Below are 10,358 nucleotides of genomic sequence, written 5' to 3'. Positions count from 1 at the left end.
AAAAAAAAAAAAAAAAAAAGAATAAAAGTCAGAATGAGTTTCCTCCTTCTGAAAATAAAGCTTTTAGTGGCTGAGAACCTTCAATGAAGAGTTTCTTCTGTCTGTAGATTAAAATCTAAATTTGCTGCCCTGTGAGGCAGAGTGAAAGTTTCTTTATTCTTCTCAGAGAATTATTATTATTTTTTTCTTTTTTCTTTTTTTTTTGAGTTGGAGTTTCACTCCTGTCGTCCAGGCTGGAGTGCAGAGGTACACTCATGGTCACCATAGCCTTGACCTGCTGGGTTCAGGCGACCCTTCTGCCTTAGTCTTCCACATAGCTGGAACTACAGATGCACACCACCACTCCTGGCTAATTTTTGTGATTTACTGTAGAGACGAGGTCTCACCAAGTTGCCCAGGCTGGTCTCAAACCCCCGAGTTCAGGCAATCCTCTCACCTTGGCCTCCCAAAGTGCTGGGATTACAGGCTGAGTCACCATGTCCAGCCCAGAGAATTATTTTTTAAAGCGGTCAACAGAGTTTATTCATCAATTCCTTTTTTTTTTCCTATGGCTGTTTGAAACTCATTGTATTGAATATTTGCCAAGAAAATTTAGATTAATTAAAAAAAACTTTCATTCCCACACAATATCCCTAACACATAAATACATAATAAACATATGTGCATACTCACATCCTACCAACCTGATAGGCAACGAATTAGTATGAGGGGGAAGCTATCTATCAGTTCTAGCAATCACAGAACAAAAGTAGAATTTTTGTTTTTGTTTTGTATAGACAAGGTATCGCTATGTTGTCCAGGTTTAAGAACCCCTGGGCTCAAGCAGTCTTCCCTCTTCAGCTTCCTAAAGTGCTGGGATTACAGGCATGAGCCACCATGCCCAGCCCCAAAAATAGGATTTTTAAAGTAATTTATTGAAAGGATTTTATATACAGAAATCGTAAGTACACAACTCAATGAATTTTCACAGTAAGCCCACCCAAGTAACCAGCACCTAGGTCAAAAAACAGGACACTACCAGCACTACAGAAAGAAGCCCATCTCATGTTTTTATAGTCATTCTCATGAGCGCACAACAAATGACTTTAACACCATAAATTCATTTTGCTTGCTTTGAACTTTATATAAATGGAATCAGTCATTTATGTACCATTTTGTGCTGGCTTCTCTCACCCCACCTATTTGTAAAATTGATCCATTTGTTGAGTGTATTCCATCTTATATCATAATTTATTGGAAAAAATTTCAGTAATAGTGAACAGCATCTTTGCTATTTCCAGCTTGGGGTTATTACTAAAAACATTGCTGTGTACATTCTTGTACATGTCCTTTGGCACACATATGTACACATTTCTGTCAGGTATGCCTAGGAGTGGAACTGCTGGTTATAGAGTACCCTTATGTTAAGCTTTGGAAAATACCACCAACTGCCAGTTTTCCAAAGTTGTGCCAATTTACATTCTCACTAACAGTGCACAGGGGCTCCAGGCACTGAACATCCTCATTAATGCTTGGCAAAGTCTGCCTTTTGCATTTGAGTCATTCTGGAGGTAGTGTGATATTATATCATTGTGGTCATTTGCTTCCCCCTGATGATCAATGATGTTGACCACTTCTGGGCCATCTGAGTATCATCTCTTGTGAAGGACCTATTCAAATATTTTGCCCATTTTGCTACTGGGTTGTTCAAACGGTTGACTTACAGGATTTCTTTTATATACTGATTTGTAGTAGTTATTGATATATTCTGGATACCAGCCAGATACGTATAATGCAAATACCTTCTTCTACTCTGGGGTTTGGCTTTTTACTTTGTTTTGTTGTTTTGTTTTTGAGACAGGTTCTCACTCTGTTGTCCAGGCTGGAGTGCAGCGACATAATCACAACTTACTATAACCTCAAACTCCTAGGCTCAAGAGATCCTCCCATCTCAACCTCCCAAGGAACTAGGACTATAGACATAAGCCACAATACTCACTCAGCTAAATTATTTGGTAGAGACAGGGTCTTGCTTGCTATGTTGTCTAGGCTGGTCTTGAACTCCTGGCCTCAAGCAATCCTCCCACTTCAGTCTCCCAAAGCACTGGGATTATAGATGTGCACCACCACACCTAAACCTGCCTTTTTACTTTTTCTTGAGTTGGAGTCTCACTCCGTTGCCCAGGCTGGGGTGTAGTGGCACGCTCACGGCCACCCCAACATCTACCTGATGGACTCCAGCGATACTTCCACCTCAGCCTTCCAAGTAGCCGGAACTATAGGCACATGCTACCATGTCCAGCTAATTTTTTATTTATTGTAGACACGAGGTCTCTACAATAAATAAAAAACTGCCCGGGTTTTTACTTTCCTAATGGTATCTTTTAATGAACAGATATTTCTAAGTTTAATGTAATCAATTTATTATTTTTCCTTTTTTCTTTTGAGTTGGAGCCACACTCTGTTGCCCAAGCTGGAGGGCAGCGGCAAGCTCACGACCACCATAGCCTTGACCTACTGGGCTCAGGCGATTCTTCTGCCTCAGCCTTCCAAGGAGCTGGGAATACAGGCATGTGCCACCATACCCAGCTAATTTTTTTATTTATTGTAGAGATGAGGTCTTACCAAGTTGCCAAGGCTGGTCTCGAACCCGTGGGCTCAGGCAATCCTCTCACCTTGGCCTCCCAAAGTGCTGGGATTATAGGCGTGAGCCACTGCGCCCGGCTATTTTTTCCTTTATAGTTAGTGTTTAAGTCCTGTTCCAGTAAAGAAAACCATGAAGACATTCTCCTATATTTTCTTCTAGAAACTTTTATAAAGTAGCATTTAAAATGTATCTTTTTTAGGATTCCCAGGCACATTCTCTATGTGTATGCAAAATGCACAAGTGATGTTTTCTTCTACTAGATAGTTCAAACAATTCAATCTGTGAATTAAGCAAAATTAAACTCAACAAGCTTTTATCAAGTGCCTCTTACGTCCCACATTAGGTGTTACAAGATATGAAAATAATAAGAGATGCTCACTGACCTACGTGAATGTTAATCTTAGCTAACAGAACGACACTCAAATATTGGTTTGAGTGTTTAAATAAAATTGAAGATTTGACATTAAAGTTCAAAAATAATAAGTAATTTTCCACCATCTTCAGCTATCCAAGCAAACTTCTAATTCAACAATGAATAGCAGGACAAAGGCATTGCTTTATTACTGCTACTGTTTCTGCACTACACACATCTAAATCCCAAATCATGTATCACTCTTCATAGAGTACAGGAAAGATCTTAAATAAAAAAGTAAGTTATGAATCCAGTATTTTCTAATCCAACTGCCTAAAGGAAATAGCAGAATCCAGAAATAATGCAATTTTTTCCAGAATTAAAAAAAAAAATCTAGGTCATTTCAGCTAGAGAAGAGTGGGACAGGGAAGGGAAAACATGCCTACGTATACACGTATGTTTTCACACACCCACACAATCCTACGTTTCTTTTCCTAAATGTTTTCTAATTTTCTTGACTATGACTTATCCCTTTCTTCCTGGATTTGGAGGGAAAGCTTACTTAAAAAAAAAAAAAAAAGGCAAGCTTAAAGAAGAGTTCCAGTAAGTTAGAGATCAAATATATTCATGACTCCTTTTTAGAAAGAATAAATTCAAGGAAGGTCAATTCAGGACGAAAAGTTGAAAGGGGTTAAAGGAAAGAATAGTCACTAAACCAATTTAGATGAGCTGAGAGTTTTTTAAGCAAACAGAGTCATCGAGTTTTCTTTATTCTCCTATTCTATAATAAGTCTCAAAATAGAATTGTGCTCGTCTTCTAAACATGCAGAGCAGGAGGGAAAAGAACAAGTGTTCTAATTCTAGAGGTCAAGGTGAACCAGATTCTTCAGACTGGGCTTCTAGGTCTTAAACAAATTTTCTGAAATAAAGCAAGAATCTATCAGTGGAGTTTATCAGATGAGTAGTTAAACAAGAAGAAAAGAACCCTTATGGAATTAAAACTATTTATCAGGAAAATTTTCAGTCAGTACTCTGACCCAAAAATAATAGACAAAGGGTTTACCAGGACCTAAAGATTAAATTATTCAACAGGAACCATTAACTTCCTATGGCATTCATTCACTCAACAAACTTTCATAATATGTACACCTACTATAATCTCATAATGGTAGGTACCATAAATACAGTGGGAAAAAATAGATGTAGTCTTTGCCCTCAGGAAGCTTAGTCAAATTGGAGAAAAAGACACTAATTACATCAAGTAAATAAATAAATATTTAGTTACAAATCTTGATAAGCGCTAAAAAAAAAAAACCGCTATAAGAATCTTCAGAGTAGGGTTCACCCCTATCAATTCCAACTTTTTTTCCCCCAAGTTCTACTCGTCTCCAACTCCCCACCCCACCGCCATGTATACCTATAATGTGAATGTAAATGTAAATGTGAATGCAAATCAACAAGATTTCACAGTATGGTCTGAATCTGAAACTACAAATGGGTGCCTCTGCAGGACAGCACTTAGAACAAGGTCCCCAACCAGGTCAGTGGCCTGTTAGGAACCGGGTTATGAGCAAAGCTTCATGTGTATTTACAGTCATTCCCCATAGTTCACATTACTGCCTGAGCTCCGCCTCCTGTCAGATCTGCACTGAAAAGCCTGCTTCCATTTCCCACATCCTATCTTTGTGAAGCTTTGTGGGTTTTCTGCAGTGACAGCAACCAAAACGACATTACAGAGTAGACTGGACATAGCAATACACTTTGGGTGTCACTGTCTCCCATCACCCTTAGATAGAACCATCTAGTTGCAGGAAAACAAGCTCGGGCTCCCAGTGATTCTGTGTTACGGTGAACTGTATAATTATTTCATTATACCGGGGTGCCAAAAAAATGTACATGTATCTTAAGAGATGTCTGCCATAATCAGAAGTATCAGGATGCTGATGGTAACCACTTTGAGCACCTCTTACAATTGCAGAAGTCAAATGTGACTTCTTTTCTTTTTTGAGTTGGAGTCTCATTCTGTCACCCAAGCTGGAGTGCAGTGGCATGCTCACAGCTACTGCAGCCTCAACCTGCTGGGCTCAGGCTATCCTTCCACTTCAGCCTTCCAAGTAGCTGGGACTACAGGTGTGTACCACCACACTAGGTTAATTTTTTAATTTATTGTAGAGATGAAGGCTCACCAAGTTACCCAGGTTGGTCTTGAACCCATGGGGCAAGGATTGCTCAGGCAATCCTCTCAACTCGGCCTCCCAAAGTGCTGGGATTATAGGTGTGAGCCATCACGCCCAACCCAATCGTGACTTCTATTCATCTCATTATTACAATTCCCCCTTCCCCAACACTAGTTTGTGGAAAAACTGTCTTTCATGAAACCAGTCAAAAAGGTTGGGGACCACTGCTTTAGAATACTTGACAAGTGCATATACCAAGACAGAAGAAGGCTGTAAAGTAAAGTGGGGTCTCGAGAGTCCCTCAGATACCCTCCTTCCACACTGCCCTAGAAAATGAGAGGTGTTTGTCTGTCTCTAGATCAGAACCTCTGTCTTCTGGCTGTTTCAAAAGCAGCTGTGGCACAACTGCATGTGAATCTACAATTACCTCCAATAAAAATTTCAATTAAGAAAAAAAATCAAGGCCGGGCACAGTGACTCACGCCTGTAATCCCGGCACCTTGGGAGGCAGAGGTAAGAGAATTGCCTGAGCTCTGGGGTTCGAAACCCGTCTGGGCAACTTGGCAAGACCTGTCTCTACAATAAATCAAAAAATTAACCTAGTGTGGTGGTGCATGCCTGTAGTCCCAGCTACTTGGAAGGCTGATGTGGAAGGATCGCCTGAAGCCCAGCAGGTTAAGGCTGTGGTAGCTGTGAGCATGCCACTGCACTCCAGCCTGGGTGACAGGGTGAGACTCTGACTCAAAAAAAAAAAAAAAAGCAGCTTTTAGAGTCTTGGATCTTCTCTATAAACAATGACAAAATGGTTTGCTCCTTCTCCAGTATCAGCTTTTTATATATTAGAAGCAAGAAGTTAGCATGTATAAAAAGCGATAAGGGTGACAATAAAAATATGCTTAAAGTGATTTTAGAAGAAACATTTCTTATTACTATACTCCCCTTAGAAAAAGAGTTTCTTTCTAAGAAGGGTTTGGGATTTATATATGACTGAGGGTGTGGAAGAATATGTATCACCTTTGTACCAAGGATATAATGGGTTGAATCTGTCTCTCTGATACTTCAAGCTGTGTGACACTGGGCATGTGCAGTTTTCTCACCTGCAAATGGACGTGAAGCCACCTATTTTAGAGTTCTGATCAATTAAATGAAATAGCATGAGTCTGATCACTGGCAAATAATAGCCACTCAAAAAACACCTTAGCTGTTTTCTCTTCTTTACACTTATTCAAAGACAGATTTTAAAACATAAAGACGAGAAAGAAGATCCTACTGGTAAACTGAGAATGTTATTGCAAATAGTTGATATTTATAAACACAGGTAATTCTCCATCAGTTACAATGCTATATTGCTAAGACTCATTCACCATGTGACTTGTCTTAAGCTATCCCAATTTCAAATACTCTGACGGATTATTCCCACTAATAACAAAACATCCCAGAAATTCAAATATTTCAGCACCCAAACTCTATCTTCAAGACAACTTCACTACCTAGAAACAACACTAAAATTTTTCATTAGACAATATATTCCACGTTTAGCTCAAGGAAAAAAGGTGACCTTCATACTTATAGGAGGACAAAAAGAACACTAAAAGACAGATCAGGAAAACAAAGATGTTTTCAAAAAAAATGTTGCCAAGAGCTTTATGACTACAGAGTATGTTTTTACTTAGTCTACCCCAATAAACTCACATTTATGCAACAACATCAACACAACAGCTAAATGAATTAGAATGAAATTGCAAAGACCTAGATAAACCTCTGGAACAGCATAGTTTCTATAAGTATCAGCTAGATCCAAAAAACTGAGAGTCTGTACAAAGCATGCCCTCCTCAAATCTAATAGGTAACTCAAATAGAACCAAAACAGAAAATCAAATATATACAAAAAAGATATCCCTGGTGGAGTCTAGAGGACCCAGAAGAATGATTCATAGTGGCTGCAGCTGAACGTCATCATTAAAAAAATCCTCTTTTCAGTCATACAGAGCGCCTGAGATATACTGCAGTAGTTGGGAAGACAGCCAAATGGAGGCCCACGTCAGACTAGGCCCATGTCAGAGTCCAGCATGCATGCTCCCTTGGCAAAAATGCTGCATGGAATCTGAATGCAAAACACTTTTCTGCCTTTGTTGGGTTTAAAGTCATTGTCAAACTCATCCCTTGGCACACAGCCAGACGGGGTCAGTTATACTCAGTTTACAATGTAAATAAATCATCCCCATGCCATATTGTACTCTAAACCATTCAGAAAGAGTGCGGGATTCAAAAAAACGGAAAATATAGAATGGCTTGCTTTTCCAAGTCTGACTCACATTCTCACATTCCCAATACCCATTTCTAGCAAACACCTCTCAGTTCCAGAAAAAAAAAAAACTTTCTTAAATATTCAGCATTTGTCTTTAATTTAGCCATTCCTTTCTCCTCCTCTTCTCTGCTTCCATCCCACAAGAAACATATATGTATGTGTGTATATGTATGTATGGATGCACATATATACATACATATATTCTCCCCCCACCTTTAGTGTTCCCTGAAATCAATTGCAGAAGAGATGAGAAAGGAAAGGAGACTGGAAGGGGAAGGCAAATAGGGACAGGGAAAATGGCAGTTTACAGACTGAGGCACAAAAAGAACACGAGATGGTTGCTCTTGAGTGCCAGCAGTAAGGGCTGTTTCTGATTAGGTGAACTGCAGAGCTGCACAGGAAGTACTCAGGGGGCTCTCTTGAGCAGCCCCATCCCAAACACATGGAAAACCTTTGTACTGCAGCAGAACCATCTGGAATCAGTTAGGACTAAGCGCCTAACAGGCCTCTCCTTTAAAAAAAAAAAAATCTATAAAATCACTCAGCTCGGTTTTCCCGCCTGCAACCTTCTCAGTCCTTCCTCCCCAGTCATCCTATTAGAGTATATTTCTCTATCTCCCCTCTTAGGGTCCCCACAAACAGGAGTCATATAAGAACATAAAAGATTCAGAGAGCTAGTGTCCTCCCAGGACCAGAAGCCCCCAGAAAATTACAGCCTTTGTGCAACTAAAACACCATTTTACACAATTTGGGGTTTTGTTTAAATGCTATTTTTAGAAATTCAAAGTGGCTTGCTTCTCTTAAAAGAATTTAAATGAAGCATATCCCTTATGAAACTTTTTTCATTTGTTTTGTCTTCTAAATATCATGCAAAAAGTAGAAAAAATAAACTCTGGCATAGTTCTCCTAGCATTCAAGAGGAAAAATACTTTTCCACTCACAATCCTAAGTTAAATTCCCAATATCTGTTTCTACAAAATTGACTTTTACTAATGCTTTTTACAAAATAAAAAAAAAGAGAGAGAGAGAGACTTCTCTGGTACTGTGATAAATGCCTAGGACTAAGACTTAGGAGACCTGGACAATAGTTTTGATGGTCATTAATTAGCCATATGGCTAAGAATAAATTTCTTATCCTTCCCGGGTCTCTATTTTTTCATCAGTAAAATATGGGGGTAAGGTAGATTCTTTCCAGCACTAACCCCTCACATGCAACACACATAACAAAACATGAATGTGCACACAAAACTGGCCTCCAGTTTCACCTAGGAATCATCACTTTAAAGTAATTTTCTTATTGCCTCCAAAGACTGTACAGAAAGGAAGTATGTGTGTTGTGGAAAGAACGGACAGTCTGTCAGTTCGACGACTCTCCTGTGAGCCACATTCCCCGTTCTCATGTTGCCTAGAGACATCATAACCAAGGCATGTGAAGGGATATACAAGACTAGTCATCTAGGCCCAGCAAACTGACCAAAGAAGTACAGCAAAGACCTGGAGAACTGAACTCACTGATAAGCTACTGAAATATAACTGTCCTTTGTGCTCAGTTCACAAGCTTCTTATTTAATTGATCTCAGTAAATATTTATTGAATCTACCCAAAATATTCAAATACAAAAAAATTAAGGAGATGTCCTAGCCTCAGGAAGTTTAAAATCTACCAGCAAGACACAGAAATGGTCAAAGGTCATTTTGGTTCAACACTTAAAACAAGGAGGTAATTATGAAGTATTATGAGAGTCCCCTCACTGAGACTTCTTCCAAGAGTCTTCCTTGAGGGTCTATACCTTTTTAGAGCTCTTTCTCCTATTTTCTTCCTTCTGTTAAACTGTTCTAATAAATCTGAAAATTACATTTAATCATGAAATTTAAAGGCCAGCACTATAAACTGTCTAAACAGTTATCATTGTGTTCAATAAACATGTAATAAGTAGTTTATATCTATAGAAAGGGGCAGACCTACATAAACCATTTCCCCAAGCCACACTGGTGACAATCAGAGCAGCAACATTGACAACTGTCTCAACAGAAGCACCATATTTATACCTATGGCAGTTGGGAACCACTTCTTGACCGTAGGCTGAGTTCTAGGGATTAAGAACCAGTCAAGCAAGTAAAAGGTTTGAGATCAGAACTGTTGTTTGTTGGCAACCTTGCCTTCAGACACCACTAGAATGGCAGAAATTGCCATCGACCACATGTGACGTGTTCGGCAAAAGGTACACACCACACAATATGTGCCTCATCTCAAGTCAATCAAACCATGTTTTCTTCATAACTACAATTGGTCTAGTTCTTAGAGGGCCTGTTTTACCATTTCACGCCTATAAGAGAAAATTGATCCATACGGACTGCGATCTCTTTCCTTAATCTCATACCCCAAGTAACATGAAGGATGACCTTTCCTTGGCCATGGCATTGTGTCCTCCATTCTATGTAAGCTTCCTAAAAACATATTCTCCTCATATGTCCCCCCTCCCTACATGGCAAGATTTCAAAGGCATTCAGAGAAGTAAGAATCTATGAAGTGGGATTCCAGATAGCAGGTCACATTTCCTCCTGGACCCTGGAAAACTGAACTGTAGGAGTGCATATGAGTGACCTGGACCACTCCTGAAACATTAATACACTTCAAATTAGGCACAAAGAACTTGGCAGCTCGGCTCACTCCCAAAGCAACTCTGAACAAAACTGGACTGATCAGGATTCTTCGTGGCAAACAGCAGTGGAAGGGGCCAATCAAAACCACTGGCCCTGCCAAAGAATTGTCGTCTTTTCCTTAAAGGGAAAACACTTCAAGGTGTGTGTGAATGTATCTGTATTTACAAGAAGAGGAGTTTTTAGATTTCCTGAACTCCAACCTTCAGCTAGTTTTATTTCTATAAAGTCCTTT

The sequence above is a fragment of the Carlito syrichta genome, unplaced genomic scaffold (assembly GCF_000164805.1).
Source record: "Carlito syrichta isolate Samal-C Ts95f unplaced genomic scaffold, Tarsius_syrichta-2.0.1 Scaffold303123, whole genome shotgun sequence".
Lineage (NCBI taxonomy): Eukaryota > Metazoa > Chordata > Mammalia > Primates > Tarsiidae > Carlito > Carlito syrichta.
The sequence above is the reverse complement of the archived record's forward strand: the minus strand, read 5'-3'. Positions refer to the sequence as shown.